This window comes from Erpetoichthys calabaricus, chromosome 1 (genome assembly GCF_900747795.2).
Source record: "Erpetoichthys calabaricus chromosome 1, fErpCal1.3, whole genome shotgun sequence".
In the NCBI taxonomy this organism is placed as follows: Eukaryota; Metazoa; Chordata; class Cladistia; order Polypteriformes; family Polypteridae; genus Erpetoichthys; species Erpetoichthys calabaricus.
In genome coordinates this window covers 331,682,129-331,695,528 of record NC_041394.2, presented here as the reverse complement: position 1 = coordinate 331,695,528, position 13,400 = coordinate 331,682,129, and the positions used below count along the sequence as shown (strand labels likewise).

Below are 13,400 nucleotides of genomic sequence, written 5' to 3'. Positions count from 1 at the left end.
TTTTTAATTTTCCTTTATTCTTTAAACCTCAGAAATAAATACTGACTATAACAAATATATAATTACTGAAAAAGTACATTTAGAGTTGAAAACAAGATATATATTTAGACATATGGCACAGTTGTCCTGGCCAGGCTGGGGTGAGGTTCTTTACCTGGACCAGAGGCCAGTCCATCAGAGGCACTAGAAGAATGGTGAGGATCATCCTGCCTGAGTCAGGAGGCAGGCAAAAGATGCCCTTGTGGAAGCTGGTTTCCTAGTGTCCAGGCCAGGATAGACTGAAGATTCCTACCCAGACAGGAAGCCAGTGTAATGAAAAGACAAGGAGAGGCAATCGACTCAAACTATCTGCTCCCTCAGTACATTAAATAACAGCATCCTTGGGCTTCAGCACCCATATAGACACCTACAGGGCATGCTGGGAGCCCTGTTGGGTTCTGTGGGTGCCACCAGGGGGGTGCTATGGGGATTCATAGTCCCTACTGTTGCAGACTTCCACTTGATCTGGAAGTGCTTCCAATGAGCTATCTCCAGTACCCAAAGTACTTCCAGGTCCAGTTTAAAAGGAGACGCTCTGCTTTACCCGGGGAGTTAGCAATGGGAGGCAGAGGACAAACGACTTGAAAGAGTAAGAGAAGAGAAGAGATGAGGAACTGTACTTCTGTGTTTGTCATACTTTGATTCTGCTTACCTGTTTGTCATAGTAATGTTATTAATGGCAGAGTCAATATTTGAACCCATGACTGTGTTGGTGGTACCCCTACTGGTTACTAATATATATATATATATATATATATATATATATATATATATATATATATATATATATATATATATATATATATTGTCACAGATGACTGCGGTCATTACCTGGCCGGGATGCCTGGAGGGACCAGAAAGAGACATCAATAGCTTCCGGGGCACAAGGGGGCAGCCGCCCTTGATAAAAAGAGGACCATGGGAAAGGGACAAAGATGATTTGACCTACTGGGAACTGTGGCCACCGCCAGGGGGTGCTTTAAGCCTCAGGAGACCCGGATGTGATTACTTCCGCCACACTTGGCAAGATGGCGGAGGGATCGGCCAGAGACGCCCGGAGTGCTTCCGGTTCAAAGGGCAACACTTCCGCCACACCAGGAAGTGCTGCCGGATGGACATCATCAGCCACCTCGAGCACATCCGGGTGGGAATAAAAGGGGCCGCCTCCTTGCAGTCAGTGAGCCAGAGTCGGGAGTGGGAGAAGGACGAAGCTCCCTGGAGGAGTAGAGGCGGCAAAGGACTGAGACAGAGTTAAATAGTAGTGATTATTGCTGAGTGCATTGTGTACAGTGTGAGAATTGTTTATTTAATGTTTAATAAACGTGCGTGTTTTATAAAGATGTGGTCTCCGACTGGTGGTGTCCGGGCAACTATCACAATATATATATATATATATATATATATATATATATATTTATATATATATATATATATATATATATCCATCCATCCATTCATCCATTTTCCAACCCGCTGAATCCAAACACAGGGTCACGGGGGTCTGCTGGAGCCAATCCCAGCCAACACAGGGCACAAGGCAGGGAACCAATCCTGGGCAGGGTGCCAACCCACCGCAGTATACATACATATATATATATATATATATATATATATATGCACACTAGCTGTATGTGGTATTCAAGATAAAAATAAACCCAAACACTCCTTAGCAGTTTTATTATGCTGGTGAACTTGCAGAGACATCAGGTAAGTTTGCTGGGATTGGACGTATCTTGTCTGAGACAGACGTTTAGTCGAGTGCAGCTGTGGCACAAATTGAGCAGGACAGGCTGGAACCTGTCTCAGGCAAACATCTGGTAGCTCGTTGTGTGAACGTATAATGGTGAGAAGTGAAGTGCTTACGAGTGTTGAAAAAAATTTAAAGTGCGTGCATGCGCCATTTCACCAAGTGCAAGTCACACTTGTATAAGCTTCTACATCTTCCGTAGATTTTGCACCAACTACCGTGGCTGTGGTCGAGCATAATCAAAGCAGGCTGCTCCATACACACTCACTCACACATATTTCGAAGTGAGAACCGAGCTGCATGCAAGCGCCAGAAAATTTACAAACACATGCATGCGCCATCTGGTGGCTGTGGTTGGGCATGAGCCAAGCGGACTGCTCCACACACACACACACCCACACACAGAGGTCATTTATATATTTCTAATATATACACACACACACTCAAGTTAGTTTAGGGTTGCATCAAAGTGTATTTGCAAAAAAAAAAGAAAAAAGGTTCAAAGTTATTCCCATGCTGAAAAAGAAAAAGGGTAAAAAACACAATCTGTTGGCTATATAGCCTGTAGTACATGTGCAACTGAAACGGAGAAAGTAGGTAACATATACAGTCTAAGTAGGGAAGGAGAAAAGAAAGCCAGGGCAGATGAAAGGAGAAAAGGTGAGAGTATCATTACTTGTTTGAGACTTGTACAGTAAAAGTTTGAAATTCTTGTATTCCATTCCAGCTAGTTTTTTTTTAATAAATAAATACACATATCCATCTTCCTAACCCGCTTATCCAGTGCAGGGTTGCGGGGCAACTGGAGCCTATGCCACCAAACAGGAACAATACCTGAACAGGACGCCAGTCTTGAACAGCTGCTGTCCGTCCTCCTCCACCAAAAAATAACCACACACTGGGGCCGATTTAGAACTTTCGACATTTTTATCTTTGAAAGCACTTAGTCAAACAACTCAAAATACCTTATTTTGATATATTTTCCATTGATCACCTGACCGGAAGTTCTTTTTTTCTGTTGGTGGCTTCACACTGCATTGACATGTTTGTAATACAGAACAGTGAGAAAAAGTGTGAAAAAAAGAAAAGACACAGAAGCGTTGCAGTTCATGGCAGATAAAACATGTAACTGTAAACAAGGAGCGGCACGTGCTGCTCAAGTCTCGCCGGAGTTTCTTTCTGTCTTCTCACTCCGCTGCAAACTACCATGTTGCACACCTGAGGTCACCACCTGATGAAGCCAACAGGACCATCTCATCTACAAAAAGCAGAGATACGATCCTGAAGTTACTAAATTAAAAAGAGTACAACCACAATGATGACCATTTTCGGACCCCACTTCTTAAATGTTCCCATCAACATAACCTTGTAATTTCTGCCTTTGATTCAGTTTTGCATCCCTCTACACACTTTGACTTGAACTCCCATTTCCTTTAATTTGACTACTTACCCTCTTATTTTAGGTGACACCTTATAAATATTTTTCTGAAATTTGAGATAAATAATTTGGTATCCACTCATCTGATCAAATGCCTTTTAGCTTCCCCATAATACTCACCTTGTTAGTAAAACATGACCTTTCTGTCTTAACCTGTGTTGACTGTGGTAATCACTGATACATCTGTACTTGGTAAGTCATGTCACGTCATTTTCTAACCCATTCACTGAGAGAATCTATGGTCTCTACTTAAAAAAAAACATTTTCCTTGTACAGAAGGAAACAAAGGTGGACCCAATGCTTGAAGGGAATTTTCCACAAGGTTTGGACCACCTCTGTTTTGTACATCTCCTCAACTGGTTTCCATAGGTTTCCATACCCCTTGGATTTCATACAATCATTACCAACCTAGATGATAAAAACTTCTCAGCTAGAGTCCTGTTTATAGGCTAAATACACTTCTTATATATAAACATCTCCATGTGGAAGTGTGTGTGTCTGCCCAGCCTGGAACTGAGAGGTGGAGTTTGGGGTAAGGGCTCCACCTTCGAGGAAACAGAAAACTCGCTTAATAACACAAGCAAGGCCAGAACGTCAGCAAAACAAAACCTCAGAAGAAAGACAAAGTCGCTTAGCCGCTAACATCAGCAAAACGGTATCCCTTTTACTTTTCCTCCCGCCGCTAATACACAGGCGAGGCGAGCCCGTAGGCAAAAGGAAACCTCAGAAGAAAGACAGTCGCTTAGCTGCTAATACACAAGCAATGCCAGCACGTCAGTAAAATGAAACCTCCTAGGAGAGAGATGCCCAGAGTAGTTCCTTTCAATTAGCTGACATCTCTACATTTCAGTTTTTTTTCTGATGATTTCAATAGTTTCTAGGACCCCGGATTTTTAACAGCACAGGCTTACACAGCTACTGTAGTGTGCTATAAAAGCTGATCATCAGGCTTCTAGACCTCAGTCTTGGTGCCAACCACAACTGGTTTTTGGACCTCCTTGCCCACAGACCTCAGCATGTGAAGACTTCCATTTTCACTCATCCTCTTCATGGCTACCCCATTTGGTAGTGTGCTGATCTTCCCTTGTATTGCTTATTCACCTTTGGCTGTATGGCATAATGCTGGTGTTGGCCTGCAGAGCGACTCAATCAGAAACGCTCTTGAGATCTCTGTTGAAAGTTAAAAATAGATGGGAGTTGATCGTGTAATACCAGCTGAGTGCATTTTGTGAGAAGACTTTAAAGATTTGTTCATCGCTTTAACCAAACGGCATGCTGTAGAGTAATCCCCCAACCCCATGAAGGTATATGGCCAGTCCAATTTCATTTAAAAAATACAATTTATCATACAAAATTAAGTAAATATAGAAGGGTAAAATGAAAGTATCCAAAATAACACAAAGAGTAAACAAAACAACATACACTATGCTCCTCTGGGCCTGTCTAAACACAACTGGGTTAATTACCTACACCTCTGTACCTCCCAGAATTCTCTATCTAGCAGAGCTGTAAATAAACCTTCCAGAATGGTTTCTTCCTTTAATTAGAGAGCCCATTGACCCTCTCAAGTGCCCGATTGTCAGCATCCTGAGAACACTACCCCTTTATTTTCTTTCCTTAATGGTGCCCCTTCTTGTAGCCTACATGAATTACAAGGACCTTGTATGTTCACTGTCCCATACCATCTCTCAGTGCTTTCAGTCCTGGGCCTTATTGAGCCTCATATTACAGAGGGTTCAAAGCTGGATGGATGCCAGATTTTTTTCCCCAAATGTCTACTGTTAACTTTGTGAAGAGTAACTTTCTGACATCTGTGCTCCATGTTCTTTTTCAACAGTTTTATTATTATTATTATTAACAGCTCTAACTCTCCTCCCAGGCACCCACATTTTAAACATGTCCTTTGTGTCTTCTCAATCTGTGTTTGTATAAACTGAGAATGAAATTCAAACCGTCTTCTGGTACTTTTTATGGCTGGTACTACTGAGGGTGGTTTACCAAGCTAATAGAGCCATATACAGGACAACATGTGACACAGAAATGGTAGGTTCTACATCCTGAATCCCCATTATTCACAAAGATTTTGCCAAATGTGATTAGTTACCTTCATGGTCTCACTGAACCCAAGCAAATCTTCTACTAGTATGTAGACAACACAAAGTTCTAATTGAATGTCACTGCTGGGTAGAAATCACATGGAAAGAAGCTCACTGCTGGCTTCCATAAATTAAGAGCAAGGGTGTCTGCCTACTTCATATAATTGAACACAAACTAAACAATATGTACAAACTACTCCAGCTCACCCCAGCAATTTACCCCTCTAACACTAAACATTACCAATTGTCCAAGGTCACCAGCTTTAAAATTAGTAGTCTGTACATCTCTCTATTGCCTTCGAGAAATTGATGGAGTTTGATTCTTCCCCTGTTCCTCCACTTACATTACCTGTTGATTCAAATGCTGCTGTTCAACTTTCATGGTCCCCATAAGAATGAAAAATCAAAAAAGAGATCTCCATAATGTCTTTTTGGGTTTTCCTAGACAACAATTAAATCAGAAAGAAAGAAAATTGAGATATTTTCTTTTGTCTCCTCCTTCTCAGATTTTCCTCCTGAGAAAAAAAAAATACCACGGTAGTCTCACAAGCGCCTCCTCTTGAGTTTCAGCAGAGATCTCTGCAGAGTCACACAATGGGCTCGAATCTTCCAATGTTTGCAATTTGAGAGAATTTGCATTGTGGACTCTGTGATAAGAATGAGACTTCAGACATCATAAAGGTTTGGGGCAGCCACCCGTATATTATTTCCCAGCTGTAAAACTTTTGTAATATTTGAACAGAGGTGTTCACCAGACAGAGTCCAAAACAGAACTGAATATTTGGAGGTAAGATGTCAGTTTTAAGGGTTGGGGAAGGAAATTATGTCATCTAGTCCGTAGGCGGAAGTGACGTCATTGGAGACACCAGAGCCGGAAGTGATGTCATCAGAGGTTCCAGAACCTGGTGAAATTTCCCGGGAATGGTTTGCAAGAAACTGAGAGAGACAGTCAGCACGCTCTGCCACCCCCTGGTCTGGTGTAGTATTACAGTTCCCCGGGCCCTTTAGCTGGCTCCTAAACGCACATGTGTGGCAACTCATTAATATATGGTGTAATACAACACTTTACTGCGATTACAAAACTATAGTCCTTTCTTCTGTATACTACTGTTGGTTGCTCTCAATTATATTGCTGTGCTCAAATTAGGTCATAGTCATTCTAAAAGTAAAGGCTTGTAGTGTGGCATAGTGGTTAAAACGTTGGGCTTCAACCCCTGAAGTTGTGGGTTGAAATCCCACTTCTAACACCATTGCAAGTCACTTCAGCTGCCTGTGCCTCAATTAGAAAAAAATGGATCCAATTGTGTCTCAAAGGTTGTAAGTCACCTTGGATAAAACAAACAATATGAAGTCTTGGAAGAGATTTAAACAAGGCAAAAAAGAGATCTCACAAAATATATCATGCTTTCGAATCAAAATCTCAAGCATGACTCCATTTACCTCAGTTGTATCTCATTTCAACTTTCTGTCTGAAGCTACTTCTCAAAAGGAATTTTAGGAGAAATAACTGTAACAGTGTTGATTCTTAAATAAAATATAAATGGGAATCTCTTTTAAGTCTCATGAGCCATCAAAGATCAACCTTTGAGCAGTCTACCACTCAAACTATAGATCATATTTCAAATGTAATATAAACCAGTCTGATATGGCCAGCATGTGATTTAAACATCATCACCCACCTACCTTCTCTCTGTTTGGTTTGTGATAGACGGCCGGCAGCTCAACCCGGCCGGGACACCCTGAGGATGGAAGGATGAGGGTATGCAGCTACTTTTGGACACTGCCTCCCCCAAAATGCTAGATGGAAGCTCCCCTCAAGTGTAGCAGTGCCCTGGATTCCCGCAGGACATCCTGGGACTTGGAGCATGGTTTCTCAGCCCTGTTGGGTACCGTGGGTGCCACTAGGGAGTGCTGTGGAAGGAGCTGGGGAGTTATGCTTCCCTTATACGAGGTGAGACACAAAAATAACCAGATTGGTAAAAAATATATATATTTATTGATAAATTACAGCATTCTAAACATTGTCACCTTCTATATACTCCCCCTCCCGATCTCTATAATGCTCCAAACGTATCTTCCATTGATTGAAACAGTTTGATCTTCAGGAACAAGTAAAAATCACAGGGAGCTAAATCAGGCGAATAGAGAAGATGATGGAGGACAGGAATGCTTTGTCAGTCAAAAACTGCTTTACGGAAAAAGCAGTATGATCATTTCGAACTATGTGATTCACCATGTTGATGTTTTGATCCATCCAAAACAAGCGTGGGCGACCTGGGTGTTGAACATCTTCCACATTTTCTTGTCCTTCCTTGAAACGTTTGTGCCACTCAAAAACTTTTGTGTGAAACAAACTGTTATCACGGTTTTAATCATTAATAAGTTTCTGTGGCTTTGTTCAATTTCACAAGAAATTTGATGCTGATTCACTGCTGGATTTTTTCACATAAGATTATAGTGGCAACTCGTGCAGCGATTGTTGTGTAAATACTGAGTGGGGTCTTCACAGGATATACCTAGATGGTTGGCAGTTTGAGAGGGTGTGTAGGAAGGGATATAGTTCTATGATTCACGTCCAAGTAACCTCCAGAGGGTTTTCCAGGAAAGCCCCAAGCCCAGTCCAGTTATTTTTGTGTCTCACCTCGTATCCCGGAAGTACTAGGAAGTCACAAGGACGGAAGCTCAGAAATACTTCTGGGCTGAAGAAAAAGCCAGTTCTTCATCTGACCCGAAAGTGCTAGCAAGTCACGTGGATGGAAGGACAGAAGCACTTCCGGGTCAAGGACTATTTAAAGGACTGTTGCAAACCCAGCAAGGGAGCCAGTGTTAGGAGGAGTAGGACAGAACTTGCTGGGAGGTGTGGAGGAGAGATTTATGTTTATTAGGATTGTGATTGGTGTTTTCTTGCCTGTTTATTGGTGGCTGTGGTGCTTGAAGGGCACTATTTAAAGAAGAATTTAAATAAGTTCTTGGTATTTTAATCTGCGTCCTGCGTTCGTCTGTTGGGAAAAAAGGGGCAACAGCGCCACCTAGCATCCACTCATTGACAGGTTTCATATTATACAAGGTGGCGCACGAAAAACTGAACCATCTCTGACTCCAACGTCAATGTACGTTTCTTAGCCCGTACACGAAATGAGAGATATACAATACAAAAATCTGTACTTACTGTTTAGAGGAGGTGCTGGAAATGATTTCCTTGTGTGTCAATGCACTTTTCTGCACACCGCACCCAATTGTCATAGATGCAACGCAGCTCAGCCACTTCAATTTTTCCAGTTTCACTCCAAATATTGTCCTTCAGTTCCTCTAATGTCTTTGGATTATTGACATACACTTTTCTCTTCAGATTGGTCCACAGGTAAAAGTCGTAAGTGGATAGGTCTGGTGATCTTGGTGGCCACAAACCTTTGCTGACAGTTCGTTCCTCTGTGAAGACGTTGTGAAATTAAGAAAGTGACTTGTCACGCTAACCATGTTGCGATGGCACCTGTCTGTATAATAGCTCGAGCCAGCCGGTTGGAGGTGGTTCAGTTTTTCGTGTGCCACCCTTTATTTATAAAGAAAAAACAGGCATAGAAAGCCACATCAGACCCTTATGAGCTTCTGACAGGCCTGCTTAGTATTTCAAAGACTCTGGTGACAGTCATATAATATGTGGTTCATGTAATTCTCCGTCTAGGTCTGTGCAATCAGTGGACACACACACCATTTCAAAACTCACCTTTTCTCACATATTTAATTGACCACACCTGTCACTATATCCCCAAGTTAGAACCTCCTGTACAAATTTCACTTATTCTACTAAATTATCACCTCCTACTCCATCTGCTCCCATGGCCTTCAGTTCTTCTTTACTAAAGTAGACCCAGCCTAGTTAGTCTCTTTTATCTCATATTGTCTAATCTTGTTTTGCTTTATATTGTACTCAAAAGGCAAAAAAATCCATTCAGAAGATACTTTATTACTGTAGGTCCGCCTAAAAATCAGGATAGGATGTCCTTTGTCTCTAGAAAAGTCTTAATTCTTTGATGCATGGAATCAGCACAGTGCTGAATGGGTTCAGTGTGCCATGCTTACACCCCTGATGCCATACTAGGTTTACAATGTTCGATGATTGTCTCTGAGGTGGACAGAAGATACACCTGAGACTTGAATAACTCAACAGAAAAAACTGTTTTAATGACTGGTAACTGGCAGAATGAATTAACACGAAGCATCAATGGCAAGGACTGCCCTGGCTGGTAACACTCTCTTTCTTATTGAAGTTCAAAAATCTTTTATATGTTTTAAAAATTACATTGGCATGTCCCTCACAGATACTCTGTTTTAATCAGCAGACCTTCAAACATGCTTCTGGAAACAGTATGTTCAGTACTTTAAGATCCATTCATCCATTATCCAACCCGTTATATCCTAACTACAGGGTCACGGGTGTATGCTGGAGCCAATCCCAGCCAACACAGGGTGCAAGGCAGGAAACAAACCCCGGGCAGGGCGCCAGCCCACCACAGGGCACACACACACCCACACCCACACCCGCACCAAGCACACACTAGGGACAATTTAGAATCATCAATGCACCTAACCTGCATGTCTTTGGACTGTGGGAGGAAACCGGAGCGCCCGGAGGAAACCCATGCAGACACGGGGAGAACATGCAAACTGCACGCAGGGAGGACCCGGGAAGCGGAACCCGGGTCTCCTGCACTTTAAGATGAGTTCATTAAAATGTAGAGGAGGTTGAGATCAGAGACATTTCCCAGACCTTTCTCCCATCAGGATGCTCTCCTAAGAAGTCAGTGGATAAAGGCAACCATGTGAAAAATCCCAAATGTTTGGACTGTAAGAATTTTGATGATTAATTATAATCAATAAGGTGGCAGCCCAGAAGGATGCCATAAAATTGTGGGATTTGAAAAATAAATTTAACTTGGTTAATTAATTATCAGTTTTGCCTTCATCAAGTCTACAAAGACTGAGGAAGAAAGGAATACCTTTAAGTTTGAGAGAAGATTTTAGAAAGTCACTGTGGAGAATGCACACAGAGGGAAAGAGTCCCAGAATTCTCTTGGATTCCCTAGAGACTTTCAATGAGTGCGTTCAAGTCACAGTTATCCAAACTTCTCTTTGCTTCTCTCCAATTTCTGCCATTCTTCGAGAGATGAGCTGCATGTGGTATTAAAGGAAGGTTGAACCTTCTCCTGATAGGATTAAAGTCACTTCCTGTTACAAATTCACTGTCTTTTAATAGGCGAGTTCTTTTCTTCACCTTAGTTGTCATCCCTTGAATTATAGGCTTTTGTCTTAGCCTGAGTCCATTTTGTGAATTCTGGCTCAAGTGGGGCCTCAGGATCAGGTCACCACTGATTTACACCTTTGCTATCAGATGAAGTCCTGGAAGATCCTGGTACCAGCTGGCTTTCAGTCAGTTAGTGTGGATTACAAATGGTGGTTTTGTGCAACTGGATGTCTGCATCCCTGTTAAATCTGCTTTCTTAATAGGCATGGTGTGGCACAAAAGTCTAGCAAAACAGGCAGTGCCCAATTCGTCCTACACTACACACACACATACAAAACTGTGTTGTTTCAAAATCTCTTTTTCTCAATATGTAAAGGTATTTTAAGAATCATCCATTTTATAAACACTCTTATCTAGAGCAGGGTGATCAGACAGCTGGAGCCTATTCCAGCACATAATGGGCACAGTCAGGGACAATCCCTTGGTAGGGTTCCAGCCTATCATAAGGTGAAGACACACACATGGGCCAATTTAGCAACCACAGTTCACCTCACCGTGGGAAGAAACACACACAGACACAAAGAGAACATGCAAGGTCCACGCAGGGAGCAATTATAACATGGACCCTCGTCTCCTTAAACAAAGCAGCGGTGCTATGCTGTCCTTTATTATATCATGTAATATAAATAGAAATATAAGTTTTAAATTTGACAACATTTCACACATTTATGATGTTCCAAAGAGTTTTATCCCATTATTTGTTAGCATTATCAGGTTAAACTGAGGCATCAGCAGAAAACATTTATAACACGAACAAAAGCATGGCTTACAAACATCACTTTGAATTTAAGAAAGTAATTGTAAATAAAGTCATCCTGACTCTAAGCAAGTGTTTCTGCACTCCAGATTGTGTTCTTCGGCAGCCAGGCATTGTGCCATGAACTTCTGCAGACGTGGTAAGTGCCTGGGAACTTTGATACCCTGTTTTCAAGTGAAGATAGAGAGAAATCACATTAGCCAACACACTTGATTAAATGACCTTAACCTAATTTTTGTTCTATTTTTATCAGTGAATTAATGAAATGGAGTTTAAATTACTAACAGTAAGCTGACGTGTATCAGCACAACCTATTTCATAATGTTTGTTTTAGAAAGTTTAACAAAATCATTACATTTACATTTTTGCCTTGCAACCATGCATTTATTTAAATATTGGCTAAATGTCCGCATATTTATTAATGTAGATGTAAATATTCATCATATCTTTTTGGAGAAACCGAGTGCATTTTGCTTGTTTTCATCAGTCCATATTGAATAGTAATGCGCTATTCTAAGCATTGCGTTATAGTCTTCTGTAAACATCAGGTTAATTTCTTATGTTAATTTACTGACTTGGTGTGGTAGAATATGTGCCTTAAGAATGGATGCTCCTCAATAGCTTTTTGTGAACGGGTTTGTCATCAATGTCTGGCTTTCCTATGTAAGCGACAGAAGAAAATGCTTTTACAATGAGTGCACAAAGTCGCATCATCAGGTATTGGTGTGAGAAAAGGGAACGTTTGCCGCAACCCCTGATTAACACGCATTTTCTCTTCAGGATGATTGATTTGTAAGATCCTCAGCATGTGTAAGCATCCTCATCTCCGTTTTTTTAAGGCTATACCTAAATTACCTGGCAATATAAACGAACGATTGTGGCTGACAGCTGTACAATGCATAGCGGGTGTTGCTTTTCCTTTGTGTCAGTGATGATTTGACGTCTGTATCGGCTGAGCTATGTCTGCTGCACGGTAATGTTTTATATGTCCATCCTGTTAAAACCAGAACATGTTGTTATATTTCAGTTAATTATCGGAACATCGGGACACATAGCCTGAAATCGGGACTGTCCTGGTCAAGCCGTAGTATCTGGTAACTCTTAACAACAACCAACTGCTGCTACCACAGGTTACACCTCACAAAAAGCTCTCTACTTTCACGCATGCGTACATATTACATTTTACGACGCAGATCGACCGGTGGCTGTTTTCACGACAGACGTCAACCAGAACGACGTTTCTGTACGGCGGTAACGTTGAAGTGGCAAATTGAGTGCCTGATGGTGATATCGCGCTGTCCGGAAAAGTAGGTCCATGAAAGAGAAAATGAGTAAGTACAGTACTTCCGTAATGTAAGGAATAAGATGATAGCGCGTCCGCGGAGTCCGCTGACAATAAAAACCCAGATCGTAGTCCTAGTCGTGGACACAAATTAGTAATTACTTTTATTTCTGTACTTTTAGTTTAATTGTAAATCTGTGTGTAATGTCAGAAGGCATTATAATATTCCATATGTTAGCAAAAAAACTCTTGACCATAATTGCTAATATTGTCAGATTATCAGAAAAGTAACTACCCTCTCTTAACTGTGCATACACTTTATTATCCTAATATATCACATCATATCATAACAAGACTAAAACCAAATGAACCGTAACAAGGTTCACATCATAGCTCGTCACTTTAAAGATTTTTTTTATTCCATAAAGTAACAGTTGTCAAACCAAATCAAATGTTATTTGTCACATACAAATTATGTACTGTACAGTTTTCTCTGTAGAATAAACTGTGAAGTACAGACAAAAATTCATTGAAGCAGCGAAAAAAAAATAATATCAGACTCATTCCATTGTGCATTTTTTTGCTAAAATATTGTAATATAAATGCTTCTGGAAAATCAGAGTAGTGCACACAAAGTGAATCCTGATCAATTGAGATTGAGCTTTGGAATTGAATGACATACGAGGAAGTTTCAATTTAAACGTGTTTCGATTTTGTCCAATATGTTGTATTTTAGAGA

The 13,400-nt window shown here is 41.1% G+C and overlaps 1 protein-coding gene across 1 annotated transcript in view; it reads left to right on the top strand.

The window, feature by feature from the left end:
* The first annotated feature begins 12,573 nt into the window (after positions 1–12,573).
* Positions 12,574–13,400, top strand: part of LOC114666261 (gastrula zinc finger protein XlCGF57.1-like) — a 38,973-nt gene continuing 38,146 nt past the window's right edge. The window contains exon 1 of the mRNA XM_051925467.1: positions 12,574–12,710. The gene's annotated coding sequence lies outside the window, so the exon portion shown is untranslated. The remainder of the gene's footprint in view (positions 12,711–13,400) is intronic.